This window comes from Syngnathoides biaculeatus, chromosome 14 (genome assembly GCF_019802595.1).
Source record: "Syngnathoides biaculeatus isolate LvHL_M chromosome 14, ASM1980259v1, whole genome shotgun sequence".
In the NCBI taxonomy this organism is placed as follows: Eukaryota; Metazoa; Chordata; class Actinopteri; order Syngnathiformes; family Syngnathidae; genus Syngnathoides; species Syngnathoides biaculeatus.
In genome coordinates, this window is record NC_084653.1 from 2168824 (window position 1) to 2193049 (window position 24226).

At 45.2% G+C, this 24226-nt stretch overlaps 1 long non-coding RNA gene across 2 annotated transcripts in view; it reads left to right on the plus strand.

Moving 5' to 3' along the window:
• The window catches only part of LOC133511934 (uncharacterized), a 31614-nt gene that overhangs the window by 3097 nt on the left and 4291 nt on the right, over positions 1 to 24226 (plus strand). The window contains exon 1 of one of the 2 annotated variants that reach the window (XR_009798077.1): positions 5625 to 5922. The exons of the other annotated variant lie outside the window; for it this stretch is intronic. This is a non-coding gene — a long non-coding RNA (uncharacterized LOC133511934). Of the gene's footprint in view, positions 1 to 5624; positions 5923 to 24226 lie in introns of those variants that run through there. 2 annotated transcript variants of the gene reach the window in all.

Sequence of the window (24226 nt, forward strand, 5' to 3'; positions counted from 1 at the left end):
GTTGCCACCGAGACAGTTGGTCATGGAGGGGTGTCTACCGAGGCGTGGATGTGAGGCAGCCACGGAGGGGTCGCCCCCGAGACAGGTGGGCATGAAGGGGTTGCTGCCTAGACAGGTAGCCGTGGAGGGGTCGCTGCCGTGACAGGTGGCCATGGATAGGTCGCCGCCAAGACAGGAGCAAGAGGTGGCCGTGGATGGGCCGCCGCCCAGACAGGAGTGAGAGGCAGCCTGGGGTCGGTCGCCACCAAGGCATGAGCAAGGGGCGTCTTGGGGTCGGTCGTCACCGAGGCATGAAAAAGAGGGGGCTTGGGGTCAGTCGTCACCGAGGCATGAGCAAGAGGCGGCCTAGGGTTGGTCACCACCGAGGCATGAGCAAGAGGCGGCCTGCAGTCGGTCGTCACTGAGGCATGGGTGAGAGAATTCCTGGGATCCTTTCGCCACCAAGGCATGGGCAAAAGTTAGGTGTGGCCCGGTCGTCACCAAGGCATGGGCAAGAGTTGGCAGTGGCCCGGTTAGGCGTAAGACGGCTGTGGATCGGTCGCTGGTGCAGCATGGATGATAGTCGGTTGTGGCTTGGTTGCCGAGGTGGCGTGGACGATAGTCAGCTATGGCTCGGTTGGTGGTGCGGCGTTGACAATAGTCGGATGTGGCTCGGATGCCGGCGAGGTGTGGGTGAGAGTTGGCTGTGGCTCAGTCGCTGGCGAGGCGTGGGCAGAAATTGGCTGTGGCTTGGTCGGGGTGTTTCAGGAGGCATAAAGCTGCATTCAACTTGGGTGCCTCCTGTGGTCACCACGCATGGAGCCACGGATAGATGGCCAAACGGGTGCCCCAGAAAAGGTTGGAGGAAGAGAACTTGGGCACACGGGACTTAGGCACTCGAATCAGTGACGAGACCGGCGATCTGCATTTTACCTGCTGGGTCCTTTTCTGGACAGTTCGTTCTGTCACGAGCATGCGGCAAGGGACAGGACCATAATAATGGACTCTGAAGCAAGGATATGATGTTGAGGGTTGTATTATTTCAGGCAGACGTCATACACAGCTAAGCAGTCCAAAAAGGCAAAATCAGAAAACACTTGGCAAAAAGTCAAAGTCCAGTTATCCTGAAACAAGGTACAAAGTATGAGGCAAATCTTGGAAGGCAGAGGCACAAAAACATGAGGCTAGAGGCAAGGTCCAAAAACATGAAACAAGGACCGATGGAGGAATAATTGTGGATATAATTATCATACATCTGTTTCCAAGAAAGAAATGCTTTGCTCTGCTCTAGATAACGTGGTAGCCTCTTAGCAGCAGATAGCACAAGAACAAGAACATCTAATCATCAGAACTGTTAGAACCAGGAGCACCTGTTGTCTGTAAAAGAAATGATGACCACACATGTACTCAGCAATCTGATCAGACAATTCCTCTCCTCTCTCCTTGCGAGCTGTCAAACTTGAACTGGTGTCTTTGCTTTTTTTTTTGTCCTGTTTAATGAATGTCTAATTGGTAAACCTGGCATTTACGTGGTCCTTCGAGCCGGATCTCAAGATACCTGAAGTTTCCATGGAGGGGTCTGAAATTTTCATTGTAGCTGCATGTCCACTGTAAGAAAGATAATCTAAAAAGAAAAATCCAGAAATCACAATGTATTATTTTTTAACGATTTATTTGTGTAATACAGCTGCAAGAAAATATTTGAACACCTGTTTATCAACTATGATTCTGACCCACAAAGACCTGTTAGTCCGCCTTTAACAGTCCAGCTCCACTCCATGTATTATCCTGAATCAGATGCCCCTGTGTGAGGTCGTTAGCTGCATAAAGACACCTGTCCACCTCAAACAATCAGTACGACTCAACTTGTAACATGGCCAAGACGTAAGAGCTGTCCAAAGACACCAGAGACAAAATTGTACAACTCCACATGGCTGGAAAGGGCTCCAGAAAAATTGCAGCTTGGTGAAAAAAGGTCCACTTTTTGAACAATGATTAGAAAATGGAAGAAGTTAAACATAATGGTCAATCTCAATCAGAGTGGAGCCCCATGCAAGATATTACCTAGTGAGGTGTCAATTATCCTTAGAAAGGTGAGGAATCAGCCCAGGACTACACGATGGGACTTGGTCAATGACCTGAAAAGAGCTGGGACCACCTTTTCCAAGGTGACTGTTGGTAATACACTAAGACACAATGTTTTGAAATCATGCATGGCACGGAAGGTTCCCTTGCTTAAACCAGCATAAGTCAAGGCCCATCTTAAGTTTGCCAATGACCATTTGGATGATACAGAGGAGTCATGGGAGAAAGTTTTGTGGTCAGATGAGACCAAAATCGAACTTTTTGGTCATGGGGGTCCTAGCATCATGCTTTGGAGGTGTTTTTCTGCACATGGGACAGGGCGACTGCACTGAATTAAGGAGAAGATGACCGTGGCCATGTATTGTGAGATAGTGAGGAACAACTTCTTTAACCTCAGTCAGAGCATTGAAGATGGGTCATGGCTGGGTCATCATGACAATGACCCGAAGCACACAGCCAGGAAAACCAAGGAGTGGCTCCGTAAGAAGCATATCAAGGTTCTGGCGTGGCCTAGCCAGTCTCCAGACCTAAACGCAATAGAAAATATTTGGAAGGAGCTAAAACTCTGTGTTTCTCAGCGACAGCCCAGAAATCTGTCTGATCCCAAGAAGATCTGTGTGGAGGAATGTGGGCCAAAATCCCTCCTGCAGTGTGTGCAAACCTGGTGAACAACTACAGGAAACGTTTGACCTCTGTAATTGCAAACAAAGGCTTCTGTACCAAATATTAACATTGATTTTCTCAGGTGTTCAAATACTTATTTGGGGCTGTATCACACAAATAAATTGTTAAAAAATCATACATTGTGATTTCTGGATTTTTCTTTTTTGATTATGTTTCTCACAGTGGACACGCACCTACGATGTAAATTTCTGACCCCTCCATGATTTCTAAGTGTGAGAACTTGCAATATAGCAGGGTGTTCAAATACTTATCTTCTTTACCATATGTACCTTTTCCTAATAGAGATAGATGTTGTCTGAACTTCTGGAAGAATCTGTAATTCAAAAATGGTCAGAAATAGTCACAGCCTTAATATCAATCGATAGAATTTCAACATCCTTAAAGATGACCAGGTCTAAGACCAGGTCTAAGATGTGACCTTGAGTGTGAGTTACCTAACCCTCGTAATATGTTGAGAGAGGTCAAATGTGTCTAGTATTGCAGAAGGTTCTTTGGATGTTTTTTCCATGTTATTGTCAACATGAATGTTAAAGTCCCCTGTTATGAAAAAATAATTGTACTCAGTACAAATAACTGACAGCAGTTCTGAAAAATCCTCCATAAATTTTCCATTGTATCTTGGAAGTCTATAAACAATTAAAATGATTACCTTTGAGTTACCCTTAACTAAATAACACAGATTTTCAAAAGAGCTAAAATCACCCAGTATAATTTCTTTATATTGAAATAATTTTTTAAAAATAACAGTAATACCACCACCTTTTCCCCTGTGTGACACTTGTTCATAAAATTAAAATCTGCTGGTGATGCCTCATTTAAAATGGTATTACAGCTACTTTCTGTTAACCACATTTCATTTCATAATAAAAAGTCCAGATCATATGTTGTAATGATGTCATTGATCAACAATGATTTGTTACCCAATGACCTCACATTAAAAAGAGCTAGTCTCGCAGGGATGGCTGGAGAGAATAGTTCGAAAGACTCACATTTTATCCTCACTAAGTTGGAAGTTCTACTTTTTGGGTGCCATATCTTTTTCAAAAATGTGCAGAGCACGAGTATTGTTGACGTTTTTACTGATAATTTCAGAAAAGTGTTGCTGTCTAGCTCTAACTAACTCTTGGTTAAAATTACAAAGACACTGTCTGTAGAGGTCATAGTCAATTTGAAGTTTAGTTTTTCTCCACTTGCATTCTGCTTTCCTACACTCAGATTTAGATCTCTTAACCATCATTGCGCTCCTCCACGGTGTTTTCGGTCGCCTCAGGATGGTCTTAGTTTTAACAGGAGTGACAGCATTCATGGCATTTGTGATTTTCAAGGTGAAATTGTCCAAAAGTTCATCAACTGTCTCACCATTCACAGTTTGTGGCACAGCCACAGACTTCATAAACTTAGTGTCAGTACTCTCATTTATGTACCTTTTCCAAATAGAGATAGAGGTTGTCTGAACTTTTGGAAGAATCTGTAATTCAAAAAATATACAAAAATGGTCAGAAATAGCCATATCCTTAATATCAATCGATAGAATTTCAACATCCTTAGAGATGACCAGGTCGAAGATGTTACCTTGAGTATGAGTTGGACTCGTAATATGTTGAAAGAGGTCAAATGTGTCTAGTATTGCAGAAAGTTCTTTGGATGTTTTTTTCCACGTTATTGTTCAACATGAATGTTAAAATCCCGTTATGACAAAATAGTTGTACTCAGTACAAGTAACTGACAGCAGTTCTGAAAAATTCCCCATTAATTTTCCATTGCATCATGGTTGTCTATAAATAATTAAAATGATAACGTTTGGGTCACCCTTAGCTAAAAAAAAAAAAAAAAAAAGAGAGTTAAATCACCCAGTATAATTTCTTTAAATTGAAATAATGATAGTGGTAGATGACCGAAAGAACAAGATCCCGGATACAAGCGGCCAAAATGAGTTTCCTCCGCAGGGTGTCTGGGCTCTCCCTTAGAGATAGGGCAAGAAGCTTGGGCATCCAGGAGGGGCTCAGTGTTGGGCTGCTATTCCTCTGTATTGAGACGAGCCAGATGAGGTGGCTGGGGCATCTGATTCGGATGCCTCCTGGATGCCTCCCTGGTGAGGTGTTCTGGGCATGTCCCACCAGAAAGAGACCCCAAGGACGACCCAGGACACGCTGAAGAGACTATGTCTCTCAGCTGGCTTGGGAATGCCTCATGATCCCTCCAGAAGAGCTGGAAGCTCTGCTGGGGAAAGGGAAGTCTGGGTATCCCTGCTGAAGCCACTTCCCCCGTGACCCGACCCGGAAAAGCAGTAGATAATGGATGGATGGATGAAAGAATGATTTAAAAATAACAGCAATACCACCACAGTTTTCCCCTGTTCGACACTTGTTCATAAAATTAAAATCTGCTGGTGTTGCCTCATTTAAAATGGTATTAGAGCTACTTTCTGTTAACCACAATTCATGTAATAACAAAAAGTCCAGACCATAGGTTGTAATGATGTCATTGATCAACATTGATTTGTAAAGGCTCCGTCACACCATGATGTTCTGGTCAACGTCTTCTGAACATTTCAATCGTTCTATTTTTCAGCGTTCTCAAATGCGGATGACACATATGACGTGTAATTAACGTGTGTCTCATGCATGAAAAGCATGTAACAGCGACCAAATAAGATACCCCTAAAAACCATTAGCGTGAGCAAACGCGTCATTGGGGCGCGACAAGCAATTTGTCAACGTAAGACGAGCGTGTTGATCGTGTGACCAATAGGTGAATAATGACAGAAAAGTGTTTTGCTGGCGTGTAATTTTTACAGTGGAACCGGCACTAAAACATTGGAAAGTTCATAGTTACTTCAGTTGTTGTCGTGAGTTAGAACAGTGAGCATCATGCCACCGAGAAGAAAAAAAGTTAGGGCGCGGACTTCCGCAACTAGCGCTACTAGTAAGAAAGCTAAGCCTCTTTCATCACAACCAATGTGTTTGGAGGAAAAACAACAGCAGGAGGAAGAGCACGTCCGCGAAGTCACGCACCCCTGGGGACCCTAAACACTTTGCAAACACCAGTGAGGACGGTCAGACAAAGAGACAAAAGAAGCAGAGAAAGGATTGCAGGATCCTGGACCGGGCTGTTGAGGATAGTCTGGTGGAGTTCTTCTGCGAAAACTAACTGCTGCTTTCTGGATCTTCCATAGTAGGTGCTCTCTACTGTAGCTTAATATTAAATGGACCTTGCTTACAAAGCATCGGTTTATATACCCATATGCATGGACGTTCGGCAAACGCACAAATGGCACTCAATGCACTCCAAATGACGTTCGTTTGACTTTAGTTACACGCTGTGTGCGCTACGGGATTGTTCAGTGGTCGTTGACAGGTAGCCAGTGAGTCGTTCACTGCAAAGCAAACGATTAAGTAACAACCAAGTAAAGCTAGAGTTACGACTGACTAGCGATAGCCAAATGCGTGCAACGCTCAGCGAACGTTCGTGAAACTTTCCACGAACGTTTTGAACGTTCTGCAGCATTTAAAATTACACGTTGATTAACGTTGGTCTCGGTGAGAACTTTTGTGCATGATCAAAACTTTTTTTCCAGACCGGCGTTCTCCGCCGATTCCCAGTGATCATTGACGTTCAGTAGCATTCAAACAACACTCTTCTGGAACTATCACGGTGACTATGGGCGACTACCAACTTTTCCTCAAACGCTATAGAACGCTGACCAGAAAGTCATGGTGTGACGGGGCCATTAACGAATGATCTGATATTAAAAAGATCAAGTCTCGCAGCGATGGCTCGAGACAATGGTTCGATAGACTCACATTTTATCCTCACTCAGTTGGAAGTTCTACTTTTTGGTGCCATATCTTTTTGACCAACTTCTGTCCCTTGTAAATAAAGAGATGAAAAATGACTGATCTTCAAAGAGGTCTGAGTTATTTTGGAAAAGACCCGGTATATATGAGTCAGGTTTACAGATGGGTGGAGGAGGGGCCTGTCGATTCTTTGTGGACAGTGGTTTCAGGTAAGGAAGGATGTGAGGAAGATCTTGGGGTGGTATGGGCCATCATTGACAATAGTCTTCATCCTATCCATCAGACCCAACATTGTGTTCAGGCTGGGAGAGGGGGAGCCAACATCTACTGCAGATTGCATTGTTGTTGTCGTCATAGAGGGGAAATTCTGAGGTGTGGATGGCTCCAATGGGGCAGAAGAGGTGTGGAGGATTTAAAGTGCTTGCACATTCCATTTGTCATTTGCTCATCAGATTGTTTAGATGAAGCAAATGAATCTGTGTGCACCTTGTCTCGCCTTATCTCGTGTTCCTCCGATTGTTTGGGAACAACTGGATGCTTTTGTCCTTGGTTTTTGTAAACATTTTTTTACAGGGCTGTGAATGACTCACACAGTAAAAAATGTTGGCAGCTAATAACTTAACACCTTGTCTATTTAGACAGAAACCGTTTGCTTTGTAAAGATTTTTACACTCCCAAAAAAGGCAGAAATTGTCAACGAAACTCACGGATAGCGCAGTGCACACCATGCTGAACCACCTTTTCAATTAACGGAGCCTTGAGAAATGTTCATCTCCAGATCGTACTACTTTTGTTAGGAGATCAATGAAATGTTGCCTCAGTACCTCTGATTGCTGCTTGAGAACATCCAGGCCCCCTGTGTGTATAATGATAGATTTCACAATTGGGTGCTGATCAGTGATTTCCAGGATTTTTTTGAGAGATGTCAGACACCGTGTCATGAGTAAATCACAGTACTTTGGTGTTCTTACTGCAAAAGCGTTTCACATCCTTGATGGCTCCATCACAAACTATTGATTTTGGGATCCCAATTTTTTCTTGGATGATTTCATTTCATACGTTTCAGTGGTGGTGGAGGATGAGCATTCTTGGCCTGGGTCTTGTAAGAGTGCCTCAAATCTATTCGTAAGTCTGACGTCAATATTTTCACTGAATCACATATCTTTTTTCTTGCTCTTCGGTGTAACGACCGACCATGGCTGCTCACTTGGTGTTGAGGCGCCGGCAACGCAGGCCAGCAAGATTCTAATTCTAATCTCCTACTGCTGTTGTGTCTTCCTTTTTAAAATATTCCAAATGTTTGGGCTTTGCTCCCAGGAAATTCCAGGGAGAACTGCTGAGGTGTCTGTTATCCTTTCCACGGTTCACGTCCATCCTTGTTGTTGAGCTAGGTGGCTGTCTGTTAGCACACCTTTGCTCACCATTTTGAGACATCTGTATACTGGTTTCATTCCCCGACTGTCCATTTATGTCCACATAAACTTCAAGACGGCAGATTTTCGATTCCAGAATTGACACCCTCTGCAGTAGTCCATGAAAGTCGTCAGTAGAAAAGGGAGGCATCTTGACGGCTGGTCTTGTTGCTAACACCAGGTTTGTGCTAATTAGCAGGCCATGCCCAAGTAAGGATGAAACAACTGATTATCCACAAAAAAAAAAAAAAATACAGTCCCACAGATTTAAAAGTATCCGGGAGTCGCTGCTTCTAAAAAAAATTATTTTAGAAGGAAAACGAGTTTATCAGCAAGAAAAAAAAGTGTCAACAGCGGCAAAGCAAGCAGAGCAAGAGCAAAGAAAAAAGCATCTGCACTATATGAGAAGTGAGAGAGAACTTAACCAAGCACTACACGCAGAAAGAGTGCTACAAAATGGGAAAAAGAAAATTTACACCTTTCTGAAAGAGGAAGGAGAAATTTAATGCGCTTGATACTATTGTAAAGTTCAAATCTATAGGAGAGCCCAGTCGACGTGGTGTGTGGTCTTCCCCTAGTTTCTCCACCCTACTTTGGACAAACCATCTTGGTATTTAACTCCAGCACACTGGGTCTTCCTTTCCGCTAATATAGTGCCTTTTCTTCTCTCTCTGCCACCCCCCTCCCTCTTTTTTGTTTTTGGGGGGATTTTGTCCTTGGGTGCATCCGACTCCAACCTTTTGGGCGAGCTGCCGCAGCAAGCCTAGCAGTGGCATTTTTGATCACCTTTCCAAGCCACAATTGGTCATCGGCGCCTCAGCAAGCAACTACTGAGATCCCTTGTTGGTCCCACACACTCCTCAGGGCGAGAGTTCAGCTCGCCACCAGTTCAAACAGCAGGAAAGTTATGATTGCATCCAAACAGGACAAAAACTTTCCCTGTTTAATTTCTTTTTGTTTTATTTTTGTGGTTCATTTTCATTCAACCATACCTGCTTTTTTTCCACCTACAATTCAGAGTAAGACCACTCCCCAAAGACTGACATGAGTCACACTACAATACTCCCATGATGTATGACATCATTGCCTAATAATTTTGGGCAAATTACTAGCTTCACACAAAATCCCAATTTTGCTTTCTCTCACACACTGACTGAATGCAATAAAGCCTCACACATATTTAATTTTATTGAGCAACCACAGACGATGTCCTCTTTTCATTTTCGTTCTCCTAATTTTCTTTCTTTGACCATTAATGTTATTTTATTTTTGTAGCTTGTAGTTGTAGCTGTGTAATGCAAACCTATTGGGGCACAAACCAGTGAAATCTGTAGGCCACTGCTAAGCCGGATAAATGCAGAGAGTTGCGTCAGGAAGTGCATCTGTCTGAAACCTTTGCTCAACAAAAATGAGCATTCATCTAAAGAATCCCATCACAGATGGGTCATGGTGCGGGACAACAACGTCTGCCCCTGGCACCATTAACATGTAGGCTGTCGGTGAAAATTCAGCTAGGAAGAAGAAAGTGGACTCTTTTGCAGAAAGAAAAGAGGATCACAGACCCTACAAGTGAGTAGTTTGAATGTTGGGTCCTTGGGAGTTGGTTGACATGATGATTAGGAGAAAGGTTGATATACAGTTTTGTGCATCCAAGAGACTGGGCAGAAACAGAGTAAGGCTGGAAGTTTAGTGGCAGTGTTTAAATTATTTTTTCCATGGAGTAGAGACCAGAGAAATGGAGTAGGGTTTTTTTTTTTTTTTTTTTTAAAGATGACTTGGCTAAAAATCCAAATCCAAGATGTCGCCTACCAGTGCGGCAGCCTTTGGCACATTCTCCCTGGTACTGTTTACTTTTGTGTGTTTCTGGGCGTCTTGGGACTCAAGTACACAAGAGAGAACTGGCCAAACATCAGAGTCTTCGCCGGACTTTTTTCAACAAATCCCGCCAATTCGTTGAATCTTTTTCCAGACTTGATTGTCGGCGCACTCTTCAAAGCCTCGCAACGAAGAAGGACGCAAGCTGGTACTTAATACCTACATACATGCAAGCACTTAAGTGTGCGAAGCCTTGAGTAAAATCAGTTGAAAAGTGGACCAACGAGGCAAAATTATAACTTCAAAACTACTTCGACTACACAGTGTTTTTGAAAATTCGGCATGCAGCCTAGATGAATTCATGGATATTGTTACCGTGTATGTCATTTTCTGTGAGGAAGTGTGTGTACCAACAAAGACTTTTTCAACATTCAATAACAGTAAGCCGTGGTTTCCAGCCAGACTTAGGCAACTCCGCCAGGGTAAAGAGATTGCATATCATAGTGAGGACAGGATCTTCTACAATTGCACTAGAAACCAGCTGACTAAAGATATTAACATTGCAAAGAGGGACTATGCAGTTAAACTGGAAAATCATCTTGGTGCTAATAACTCCAAATCAGTTTGGCACGGATTACAATCGCTCACAATTACAAGCGACGTTCCCCCCCAGTAGAAAACTAAAGCGGGCGACAGGCAACCGAAATAGCTTTTACTACAGATTTGAAATAGACACTTCCACAGCACGCTCCCACCAAGCCGCACCACAAGTCGCACCACCTTCCACTCCACCATTTAACATCCATTAAAGCGATGTTAGACAGATCTTCAAACAACAAAAGATCAACAAAGTGCTGGGCTCTGTCACATCCATCGGAAACGAGAGTAGGACCCAAATGCAGGAACTCGGAAGACGCAAGGTAGTTCAAGAAGAGACACGTTTATTATATGCAGAAGGTAGGGGATTGAGCAGGCAGTCCGGTGCAGCAGCGGTAGTTGTGACGTTGGGCGAAGAGAGCAAATGAGCGGACAGGCAGGAGTCGGTACACAGGGGAACAATCAACGCAGGCAAAAGTATCAAAGGAGTCAGGCTTACAAAGTTGGTTGGAGAACGGACGAAGGTCGGTACACATAGGTTCGATCAGGGATACCGGAGCACACGAACGGGACATGAAGATCATACGAACTGGCGCCGGCCAGTTGTCATCGCGGTCATATAAATCCATAGCATAATCAGGCTGCATGAGGCGCAGGTGTGCACCTTCCAATCAGCGCAACCGCGGACACCCGTCCAGCCCAGGCTGGAGCGGCAGGATCATGACAGGCTCAGACCTCGTGTCCCCATCCTGCCTCAAATTCTGTGCAGACCAACTTTCTCCTGTCTTCACAAAGATCTTCAGCAGGTCTCTATAACTGTGTGAAGTACCAACCTGCTTAAAATGTGCCACCATCGTACCGGTCCCAAAAAAAGCAGCAGTCTCAGGTCTTAATGACTACAGGCCCGTTACCTTGACATCAGTGGTCATGAAGTCCTTTGAACGCCTTGTGCTGGACCACCTCAAGAACGTCACAGGTCCACAGCTGGACCCACTGCAGTTTGGCTATCGAGCTAACAGGTCTGCTGATGATGCCAAAGTAAGAATTAATTATGAACATCCCAAACACAGAGAGAGTTGTGCTTGGTGCAGATTTTAATTGATATGTTGGTAAAGGAAACAGGGGTGATGAAGACGTTATGGGTAAGTATGGTATCCAAGAAAGGATATATGGTGGTAGACTTTGTAAAAAGGATGGAAATGGCATTAATAACACTTTTTTTTTTTTTAAAAAAAAAGGTAATAACATAGGGTGTCCCACAAGAGTGGATGTAAAAGCATGCAGGGGGATTAAGTTTTGTTCTGACGATGTAATCTAGAGGAGGTTACTGACTGTAAGGTAGTGTTAGGGGAGAGTGTAGGTAGATGGGGTAGGATTTTAATGTGTCAGATGACTGATGGTGGGGAGTAAGATTAAGAGGACAAAGGTAGAGCAGGGAACCATGTGATGGAAGCTGAGAAAGGAAGTGTTTTGCAGCCTTTAGAAAATAGGTGAGACAGGCTCTTGGTGGACAGGAGGGGCACCCAGAAGACTGAACTACTATAGCTAAGATGATCAGAGAGATAGGCAGAAGAGTACTTGGTGTACCTTCTGTAGGAAAGAGGAGAAGGAGACTTGGTGGTGAAACCCCAATGTACAGGAAGTCATACAACAAAAGAGATTGGCGAAGAAATGGGACACTGAGAGGGGAGGTGAAAGGAATAGATTGAGATACAACGTAGGGCGAAGGTTGAGGTGGTGAGGGCTAAACAAGACGCATATGACAAAAGGTACAACCGGTTGGATATGAAAGAAGGAGAAAAAAAATCTATCCAGGTTGCCCAGACAGAGGGCTAAAGATGGGGAGGATGTGCAGGAGGTTAGGGTGATTAATGATAGGGATGGAAATGTGTTGACTGGTGCCACTTGTGTGTGTAAAGAAAAAAAAATACTTTGAAAAGTTGATGAATGAAGAAAATGAGAAAGAAGGAAGAGCAGAAGAGACAAGTGTAGTGAACCATTAAGTAACAGTGATTAGTCAGGAGAAAGTTAGAAAGGCGCTGAATAGGGTGAAAAAGGGAAAGGCAGTTCGTCCTGATGACATACTTGTGGCGGTATGGAAGCAATCTGGAAAGGTGGCTGTGGACTTTTTCGAACAGAATACTAGTGGGGGAGAAGATACCTGGATAATGGAGGAAAAGTGTGCTTGTTCTTATTATTATGGCCAAGGGCGATACCAGAGTGGGAACTATAGAGGAATAAATTAGATGAGCCACACAATGAAGTCAGTGGAAAGAGGAATGGAGGCCAGACTCATGACAGAAGTATTTACGAGCAGCCGTATGGTATGTGACAGAAGATTCTCTACTAGGGTGAAGGAGAAAGTTTATAAAACAGTGGTGAGGCCAGCAATAATGTATGTGTTAGAGACAGTGGCAGCCTATATTTGATTAAATACACTACTAAGATGTGATATTTAATGTTAAAATATAAACCTTGTTTTTAATGAAAAATCTTCTTCTTCTTTTCCTTTCGGCTTGTCCCGTTAGGGGTCGCCACAGCGTGTCATCTTTTGCCATCTTAGCCTATCTCCTGCATCTTCCTCTCTAACCCCAACTGCCCTCATGTCTTCCCTCACCACATCCATAAACCTTCTCTTTGGTCTTCCTCTCGCTCTTTTGCCTGGGAGCTCCATCCTCAGCATCCTTCTACCAATATACTCACTCTCTCGCCTCTGAACATGTCCAAACCATCGAAGTCTGCTCTCTCGAATCTTGTCTCCAAAACATCCAGCTTTGGCTGTCCCTCTAATGAGCTCATTTCTAATCCTATCCAACCTGGTCACTCCGAGCGAGAACCTCAACATCTTCATTTCTGCCACCTCCAGTTCAGCTTCCTGTTGTTTCTTCAGTGCCACCGTCTCTAATCCGTACATCATGGCCGGCCTCACCACTGTTTTGTAAACTTTGCCCTTCATCCTAGCAGACACTCTTCTGTCACATAACACACCAGACACCTTTCGCCAGCTGTTCCAACCTGCTTGGACCCGTTTCTTCACTTCCTGACCACACTCCATTGCTCTGTATTGTTGACCCCAAGTATTTGAAGTCGTCCACCCTCGCTATCTCTTCTCCCTGTAGCCTCACTCTTCCCCCTCTACGTTTCTCATTCACGCACATATATTCTGTTTTACTTCGGCTAATCTTCATTCCTCTCCTTTCCAGTGCATGTCTCCATCTTTCCAATTGTTCCTCTGCATGCTCCTTGCTTTCACTGCATATGACAATATCATCTGCGAACATCATGGTCCAAGGGGATTCCAGTCTAACCTCATCTGTCAGCCTATCCATTACCACTGCAAACAGGAAGGGGCTCAGAGCTGATCCCTGATGCAATCCCACCTCCACCTTAAATTCCTCTGTCACACCTAAGGCACACCTCACCATTGTTCTGCTGCCATCATACATGTCCTGTACTATTTTAACATACTTCTCTGCACACCAGACTTACGCATGCAGTACCACAGTTCCTCTCTTGGTACTCTGTCATAGGCTTTCTCTAGATCCACAAAGACACAATGTAGCTCCTTCTGACCTTCTCTGTACTTTTCCACGAGCATCCTCAAGGCAAATAATGCATCTGTGGTACTCTTTCTAGGCATGAAACCATACTGTTGCTCGCAGATACTTACTTCTGTCCTGAGTCTAGCCTCCACTACTCTTTCCCATAACTTCATTGTGTGGCTCATCAACTTTATTCCTCTATAGTTCCCACAGCTCTGAACATCCCCTTTGTTCTTAAAAATGGGAACTAGAACACTTTTCCTCCATTCTTCGGCATCTTTTCGCCCGCTAGTATTCTGTTGAATAAGTTGGTCAAAAACTCACAGCCATCTCTCCAAATTGCTTCCATACCTCTACGGTATGTCATCAGGACCAACTGCCTTTCATTTTTCATCCTTTGTAGTGCCTTTCTGACTTCCCCCTTAGTAATCATTTCCACTTCCTAGTCCTTCACTCTTGCCTCTTCAACTCTTCCTTCTCTCTCATTTTCTTCATTCATCAACTTCTCAAAGTATTCTTTCCATCTATTTAGCACATACCGGCACCAGTCAACACATTTCCATCTCTATCCTTAATCACCCTAACTTCTGCACATCCTTCCCATTTCTATCCCTCTGTCTGGCCAACCTGTAGAGATCCTTTCTCCTTCTTTCGTGTCCAACCTGGTGTACATGTCTTCATATGCCTCTTGTTTAGCCTTTGCCACCTCTACCTTTGCCCACGTCGCATCTCGATGTACTCCTTTCGCCTCTCCTCAGTCCTCTCAGTATCCCACTTCTTCTTCGCTAATCTCTTTCCTTGTATGACTCCCTGTATTTTGGGGTTCCACCACCAAGTCTCCTTCTCCCATTTCCTACCAGATGAAACACCAAGTACTCTCCTGCCTGTCTCTCTGATCACCTTGGCTGTCGTCATCCAGTCTTCCGGGAGCTTCAGTTGTCCATCGAGAGCCTGTCTCACCTCTTTCCGGAAGGCCGCACAACATTCTTCCTTTCTCAGCTTCCACCACATGGTTCTCTGCTCTACCTTTGTCTTCTTAATCTTCCTACCCACCACCAGAATCATCCTACATACTACCATCCTATGCTGTCGAGCTACACTCTCCCCTACCACTAATTTACAGTCAGTAACCTCCTTCAGATTACATCGTCTGCACAAAATATAATCTACCTGCGTGGTTCTACCTCCGCTCTTGTAGGTCACTATATGTTCCTCCCTCTTCTGGAAATAAGGTTCACTACAGCCATCTCCATCCTTTTTGCAAAGTCCACCACCCATCTGCCCTTCAAAGTTCCTTTCCTGGATGCCGTACTTACCCATCACTTCTTCATCGCCCCTGTTTCCTTTACCAATATGTCCATTACAATCTGCACCAATCACAACTCTCTCCCTGTCTGGGATGCTCAGAACTACTTCATCTAGTTCCTTCCAGAATTTCTCTTTCAACTCTAGTCACATCCTACCTGTGTGGTGCATAGCCGCTAACCACATTATACATAACACCCTCAATTTCAAATTTTAGTCTCATCACTCGATCTGACTCTTTTCACCTCCAAGACATTCTTAGCCAGCTCTTCCTTTAAAATAACCCCTACTCCATTTCTCTTCCCATCTACTCCGTGGTAGAATAATTTAAACCCTGCTCCCAAACTTCTAGCCTTACACCCTTTCCACCTGCTCTCTTGGATGCACAGAATATCAACCTTTCTCCTAATCATCATGTCAACCAACTCCTGTGCTTTTCCTGTCATAGTCCCAACATTCAAAGTCCCTACACTCAGTTGTAGGCTCTGTGCATTCCTCTTTTTCTTCTGACGCTGGATCCGGTTTCCTCCTCTTCTTTGTCTTCGACCCACAGTAGCTGAATTTCCACCGACGCCCTGCAGGTTAGCAGTGCCGGGGGCGGGCGTTGTTAACCCGGGCCACGTCATTAACTGAATTTTATGGTTGCAACACATTCTAAAAAAAGGTGGGACAGGGTCATGGTTTACCACAATGTTGCATCACCTTTTCATTTGCCAACATTCAGTAAACATTTAGGAACTGAGGACACAATTTTTTTTAAGCTTTGGTGGTAAGATTCTTTCCTACTCTTGTTTGATGTACTGCTTCATCTGCACAACAGCCCAGGTTCTCCATTGTTGTGTTTTATAATTCATGATGTGCCACACATTTTCAATGAGCCAACTGATCAGGACTGGAGGCAGGCCAGTCTAGTACCCGCTGTCCTTAACTCTGAAGCCACACTGTTGTAACACATGCAGAATGTGGTTTGGCATAGTCTTGCAATTAGCAGCGGCGTCTATGAAAAATTTGTTGCTTGGATGGCAGGATATGTTTTTCCAAAATCGGTATCATTCAGCAGAATGGTGCCTCAACAGATGTGTAAGTTACCATTGCCAATGGCCCTAACACAGCCCCATGACATCACAGACACTGGGTTTTGAACTTTGCGTCCAAAACAGTTTCGTTGGTTCTTTTCCTCTTTGGAACAGAGGAAACGACATCCAAATTTTCCAACATTTATCTGAAATGTGGACTTATCACACCATGGAACACTTTTCCACTTTTCATCCATCCATTTTAGATGAGCTTGGGCCCAGAGAAGCCGCCGGCATTTCTGGGTGTTGTTGAAAAATGGCTTTTCCTTTGCATTGCAGAGCTTTAAGTTGCACTTACGGATGTAGCGCCGAACTGTATGTAATGATAACACAAATAAAGAAAATTGGGCATGTGGAAATTAAAATAGGGCATCAAGTGTGGCTGCTGGGTTAGGGTAAATGTGTATTCGTGTTTAATACAATCCGTTACTATGACAGGGCCAATGTTGGTACATAGTGTGACCCTAGTATAGTAATTTCCCCATAATTATTAGCTGCTGATGTAAGTCCGGTGAACGCTTGCCATGCTGACTCATGACTGGAGGTAAGCTGGTCTCCGGGAGTGGTCTTCCTCCGGACCTCAGGAGCAAGGAGGCAGATTTGATTGAAGCAGGAAAAATAATGTAAAAATTAAAGCAAAACAAAAAATGACAGAAGAGGAAAGCCGGCTCCTGTCGTCTCACCGTCGGGGAAATGGTGTCCAGTACCTGGTGGACTGGGAGGGCTACGGTCCCGAAGAACGATCATGGATCCCCTCCCGGTACATGGTTGATCCCTCTCTCATCAGAGACTTTCACGCCTCTCACCCTGAGGCGCCTGGGACGTCCGGGGCCAGCCAATAAGGAAGGGGGTACTTACATGGTCCTGCCAGTCCCTGTCCTGGCCAAGCCGGCACGCACCTGCCGCACTCAGCGGAGGCGCACACCTGCGCCTCATCTCTAGGAAGTACGTCCCAGTTATATAGAACCACACATACGGTGTGGCTTTTGCCAGATCGTTGCTTAATGCCTCGTTCCCGCACTCTCGCAATCCTGTTCCTGATCTCCCATGTACCCATCCCTGCCTGCCCGCTGACCTACCTTCTACGTCTGACGTCCTGGTTACTGCTGTTCCCGTTGACTGCCAGCCTGATTCCCGACCTTGGACCGAATAAACACTTGTCCCATACTGCCTCTACGCCTCCCAAGTCATGCATTTGTGTCCAACCTTATGCTGCCAATGGCAAGTTTTTGTGCCGGATTACTCACCGCACTCAGACCTTAGACATGACGTTCCCAGACGCACACACTGAAATCTTAAGTTTTCACGTTTTTCATTCACGAAGCAGTGACATCATCTTGGGCGGTCCCTGGCTCAGGCAACATAACCCTGTCATTGACTGGCCATCCGGACAGGTCAAGGCGTGGGGTCCAAAATGCGAAGGCACGTGCTTCATACCCTTGATGAAAAGGGTTCGCAGGTCACTTCGGAATCTCCATGGGTCTCTATGCAAGCACCAGAATTAACCTCGGTCCCTGCCTGCAACTCTGATCTTAAGGAGGTATTCTCTGAGTCAGAGACTGTCAGGTTCACCAATCAGACATTCATTAAACAGGACAAAAAAGGAAGCAAAGACACCAGTTCAAGTCTCGCGAGGAGAGAGGAGAGGAACTGTCTCGTACAATTCACCACTGCACTCTCTGATTATCCTCTCCTCAGCACCTCTATTTATTTAGTTTTAAGACGCCCCTTATTTACATGGATGTTACAAAAAGAAGACGATAAGCAAAAGAAGGTGTACATGTTTGTTCACGTGCGTGTGCATCTGTGGAAGATTGCTGAATACATGTGTGGTCATCATTTCTTTAACATTAACAGGCAGCAGTTCTAACAGTTCTGATGATTAGATTTTTTTGTTCTTGCTATCTCCTGCTAGGAGGCTGCCACGTTATCTAGAGCAGAGCAAAGCATTTCATTATTGGAAGCAGATGCATGATAATTTTGATCAGAAATATTCCTACAGAGACAAAGTCACTTCCGCCTCACCGGCCGTATGACTGTGCTATTAATTTACTCCCTGGTAACTCACCCCCGTGGAAGAGACTCTTCTCTCTCACAGGCCCTGGACATCAAGCCATGAGGGACTACGTGAAAGAGTCGCTGGTGGCAGGTCTCATCCGACCCTCATCATCGCCCGCCGGAGCGGGCTTCTTCTTCGTAAAGAAAAAGAACAAATCCCTGCGTCCCTGCATTGACTACTGGGGGCTAAATGACATCACTATAAAAAACACTACCCCCTTCCCCTTATCGCCACGGTCTTCGAACTGCTGAAAGGAGCCAGGATATTTACTAACCTGGACCGAAAGAACGTGTACCACCTGGTGCGCATTCGGGAGGCTGATGAATGAAAAACTGCCTTTAACACTCATCTGATGATGCCTTTTGGACTAACAAATGCACCAGCGGTGTTCGAGAATTTCGTCAATGACGTTCTGCGCGAGATGCTCAATAGGCATGTTTTCATATCACTTGATGACATTCAGATTTTTTCCCTCAACGAAGGTTCGCATATCAAGCACATTCAGGCTGTGCTGCAACTGTTGCGACACGATCTGTACGTTAAGGCAGATAAGTGCGAATTCCGCCGACCATCCGTTTCGTTCCTGGGTTTTGTCCTGTTGGAGGGGGAAATCCGCATTGATCCCGGAAGGTTGAGAGCGTCCTTCAGTGGCCCACTCCCACGAATCGCAAGGAGGTACAGAGATTCATTTACTGCAAATTTATTCTGAATTATAGCACCACAGCTGTACCCTTGCATGCACTCACCTCACCCCGCAGTGCTTTCGACTGGGATCCTCCTTCTGCCTGACCCTAAGCAGTTCATGGTTGAGGGAGATGCTTCAGATTCCGGGATAGGGGCGGTCCTCTTTCAGAAGAGTTCCAGGGATGGGAGATTACACCCCTGCGCGTTCCTCTCTAAAAGGTTGACACCGGCAGAACGTAACTATGACATCAGAGACCGGGAGTTGCTCAGCGTCAAGACTACCTTGGCGGAGTGGAGACACTGTTAGAGGGGACTCATGTCCCGTTCCTGGTGCTGACAGACCATAAGAACCTAGAAATACTAAAAACTATAAAGAGGCTGAACGCATGGCAAGCTACCCTTTTTTTTCACTTGGTTCCGCTACATTATGTCCTACAGACCAGGGTCCAAGAACAGGAAACCCGATACGCTGTCGTGCATATACGAGGGGGAGAGGCCTGAACCTGATCACGCCCTGATCCTTCCGGAAACCTGCTTTGTGTCAAACTTCACTTGGGAGGTCGAGGTCCAAGTGAAAGATGCCCTTAAAGACTTCCCCAGCCCGGCAGGGTGCACCGTCGACAGGCTTTTTGTTGTGCTCCCTCTGAGGGGGAAGGTGATTGACTGGGCCCATACGAATCATAGCATAGCTATGGCATAGCTAAAACGGGGGCGGTGGTTGAACAGTGCTTTTGGTGGCCATAAAAAAAAAAAAAAACCTCTGAGAATATATCAATGCGTGCCCGGTCTGCACTGCCAACAAACGCTCCCGGCTACGGCCTGCAGGAGAGCTTCGTCTGCTGCCCGTCCCTCGATGTCGATGGTCTAACATTTACCGACATTTTGTGACCGGCCTTCTGACTTCACATGGTCACACCGCCGTGCTTTCAGTAGTGGATCGGTTTTGTAAGATGTTTCACTTCATCCCGCTGCTCAAAATCCTCTCCGCCAAACAAACCGCCAAGCTCCTGTTTGACAAAGTGTTCCGATACCACGGCTTGCCTACAGACGTGGTGTCGGACAGGGGACCCCAATTCATTTCCCGATTTTGGAGGGAGTTTTGCTCGCTGATTGGAGCCACGTCGAGTCTGTCCTCGGGTCGGCACCCCAAGACCAATGCCCAGACCGAGCGGGTCAATCAGGACACGGAAACCATCCTCCGATGCCTGGATTTTGCGACCCAGCGACTTGGAGTCGGCAGCTCGCCTGGGTGAAATACTCCCACAACTCACTTCCCTCAGAATCCACAGGTATGTCACCCTTCAACGTGGTGCATGGCTACCCTCCCTCTCTCTTCCCGTTTCGAGACACTGACTCACCGGTACCATCAGCATTGGCCGTGGTAAGGCGCCAGACAGATACTCCTACGCATGGGGGGCACCTATAAGGGTGCAGCGGACCACAAGAGGTTGAGAATGCCGACCTAAAAGGTTGGACAGCGTGTCTGCCTATCGGCAAGGGGCCTTCGACTACGGATGGAATCTTACAAAGTGGCCCCGAGTTTCATCGGCCCTTTCTCTGTCACTAAGGTGATCAACTCGGTTGCAGTATCTTTGAAATTCCCGAGATCGATGCAGGTCCACCCTACCTTTCATGTCAGTCTGTTCAAGCCAACTCCGTCGTCTCCGCTAGTCCCGCCTGCCAAACCCCCAATCCCCCCCACTCCCCTGCATGCTGGATGGGGGCCGGTCTACACTGTGCTCCTGTCGTCTCACCGTCGGGGAAAGGGTGTCCAGTACCTGGTGGACTGGGAGGGCTACGGTCCCGAAGAACGATCATGGATCCCCTCCCGGTTCATGGTTGATCCCTCTCTCATCATGGTCCTGGCAGTCCCTGTCCTGGCCTTATAGGTCCCCGAGGCGGCACGCACCTGCCGCAATCAGCAGAGGCGCACACCAGCGCCTCATCTCTATTAATTACGTCCCAGTTATATAGAACCACCCATATGGTCTGGCTTTTCCCAGATCGTTGCTTAATGCCTCGTTCCTGCACTCTTGCAATCCTGTTCCTGATTTCCCGTGTACCCATTCCTGCCTGCCCGCTGACCTGCCTTCTACGCCTCACATCCTAGTTACCGCTGCTCCCGTTGACTGCCTGCGAATAAACACTTTTCCCGAACTGCTTCTACACCTCCCAAGTCGTGCATTTGGGTCCAACCCCGTGTACTGCCCGTGACATATGCGCTCGTAACTTTCCTGGTCGCGAGGCGAGCCCTGGTACTCAGGTGTGTGCAGGGCCAGTGTGACAGTCTGAGTGCTCCCGGTGCATGCACATACATTTTGTAAACTTACGGCCAGTCTGAAACATCCCCATCATGGTTCAACATCTTCCATTCGACAACTTGTCGCTGAGTGTTCATGTTCGCTACGGACGTCTCAGATAGACGAACACAGCGAACATACACACTGAGTGTATCGTTTTATCAACTTTGGTTTTAAGGTTAGATTATGGTTAGGATATAACGTTTGTTAGCTCCCTCTATGTAGAAGAAGGAGAACTATGAGACCGGGGTATTTCCCAGTAAGCGTATGCTACGTACCCAGATTTCCGCTGTTAGGAACGCACGGGCAATCATCACAAGGACACTTTTCAGTACGGGGGAGCACTGAGACCGTCACACCGACACGGCTGCCAGCAGTTGCCCGCTGAAGCTATGCTGACTGATCGTGGCTAGGAAAGGCAATTGAAGCTGCATGGCTGGCTTCTTCAATTAAGGAAGGGCACCAGCTTAGCTTTTGGCGGGTGCTTGCGCACCTGGAATTGCGCTCGTAGACCAAAGACAACAAGGGAAGAGGGTGGAGGCCAGAGAACAAACCAAACCCCCTTCTGACACGGAAGCTCTTTTCGAAAAGGAGAACACCACACAACCGAGTGAAGTTACCTGGGCAATATTACATTATTGTTTTGAGCCACATTCAGATGATATGCGATCACGGCCAAACCGCCTCCCTGTCCGATCCACTTCCGTGGCAGAGATGAGCCACCGCGGCTCATCGCAGCCGGCTGGTGTTGCTCATTTTTGGCGTGGAGGAGGATTTTTCACTAGAATTCCCAAAGATTCATCTTGATAGTAGAGCTGCATGTGCAGGTGGTGTGAATGTGTTTTATTTCTGTCATTATATTTTTTGTTTAGTGTTAGGGTTAACCCTAACCAGTGCATTCAGTTTCACCTGTGTTTTGGCTAGGCATATGCATTGGCATAGTTGGTTTGGTAAATATGTTCTCACGGAGGTTGGATTGGAGTGGATTGTGCATTGTGAGCAGAGTCTTGTGTGACCCTCCCCCTACCACCATTTCCTCCGTGGGACTTTGAACAGATGGGCAGTGAGCCACATGGAGGCGTGGCGATACAAGTCCCTGATGAAGCAAATGAGCAGGTGCAGAGCAAAAGTGAAAGCAGTGTTAAGATTGTGCAGAGAGTAAGAATTCAGAACATGAGTAAGGTGAGCCACCAAAAGAACAAAGCCTGCCTTGTTCAAGTAAGCAGGGTTGGGAGTCTATTTTTATCAGAATGTGTTCAATGTTTAGTTGAATGTCATAATTATTTTGGGAGTGTTTTGGTATAGTGTATGTCAGTCGCTTTGTGAACCCTTTAGTGGCTAGGTCATGCGAGCTGTGAGCTGAAGAGCGTATGAGGGCATGGTGCCACGCCCAAATGTTGTTTTACATGTCGGTGCATGTTTTCAGAAAAAAAGTATTTTGAAATGTACATCTTCTTCCATTTTGGTTCATTGAAGAACCTGAAATATGCTTTGCGCAAACGACAATGATACACCCTGCTAAAAAAAATTGTATAGAAATTCTATAGAATTTGTATGGAACAACTTGTTATATAGAACTTTGGCTGTGACTTTCTATAGAATTTCTATATGTAGCGCCTCTGAAGTATATAATACTTTGATGAGGTAGCTAACCTGAGTTCTTTCCTCAATGTAAATTAGAAATTAATCAATCAACACAATGTTAATTATTCTATTCCATTACAAATTTACTCTTTACTTGTGCACTTATTCCCACTCAAAAGGTCTCTGAAATAATATTTCCCCCTATGAGTTTATGTTATCCTAATTTAAATAATCAAGCTGTCAAATAAACTCACCACTATTTTAACTGTCTTGCAGATAATCAAATAATAAACCTCGTGATGTAACAAAAAGTTTGAACATTTAATGACAAAATAAAGGATGGAAAATCAAACATGTATACACAACAGTCAAATAAACAAAGTCAACATCACAGGTACACAACGCACACATCAGCAAATCTGACTTAACTTACTTTCAGGACCCAAAAAAACATAACCTTGCCGGCAAAACAAATGAAATTCAAACCCCATTGTCTTTGTTTCAAACAGCAGGAGTGACGAACGTCGAGGGTTGTGTCCAATGCTCCAGCCTCATCCAAGTCCTGACGGTTCGATTCGTTGCGAAGCTTTGTCCTTGTAATCCAATGCAGACACACTATCACCATTGAACTGTGGCTAGGGATCAGACTTGGGGGAAGCAGCCACTTTTACCATGGACCCATACATATAAAAACCTTGTGTTACCGGGCAGCTTTTGTCTTCTCCTGTGGGCTATCCTGCCAGAAGACACACGTCTCGTCTGCGACAGATACCTAGATAAGACCCGGACGTCTGTATTGCACATTCCTTTGTAATAAAGCCATTTACTCGTCTAATCATTGGTCATCTCTTCCTCGATCCGTGAACACACGTAGGGTCCAAACTCGTAAATCCCTACATAACAGACATAAAAGTAAGTAGTAGATGTCGTAAGCAAAGCAAAGCAAATTTATTTGTATAGTGCATTTCATACACAAGGTAACTCAATGTGCTTTACATGATTCAAGGTATTTGAAAACAAAGACATTTAAACAACATTTAAAACGGCATAAAAACAATAAAAATGACAAACAAAATATTTTAAAAAAGACAATTAAAACCGCATACAGTGCAAGTAATATGATCAAAAAGTGGATATATTCTAAAAAGCATGAGAAAAAAAAAGAGTTTTCAACCTGGATTTAAAAACATTGAAACCTGGGGCTGACATCACCTCCAGCGACAACTTATTCCATTTGTGTGCAGCATAATAGGTAAGTGCTGCTTCACCATGTTTGCTTTGGACTCTGCGCTTCAATATTTGACCTG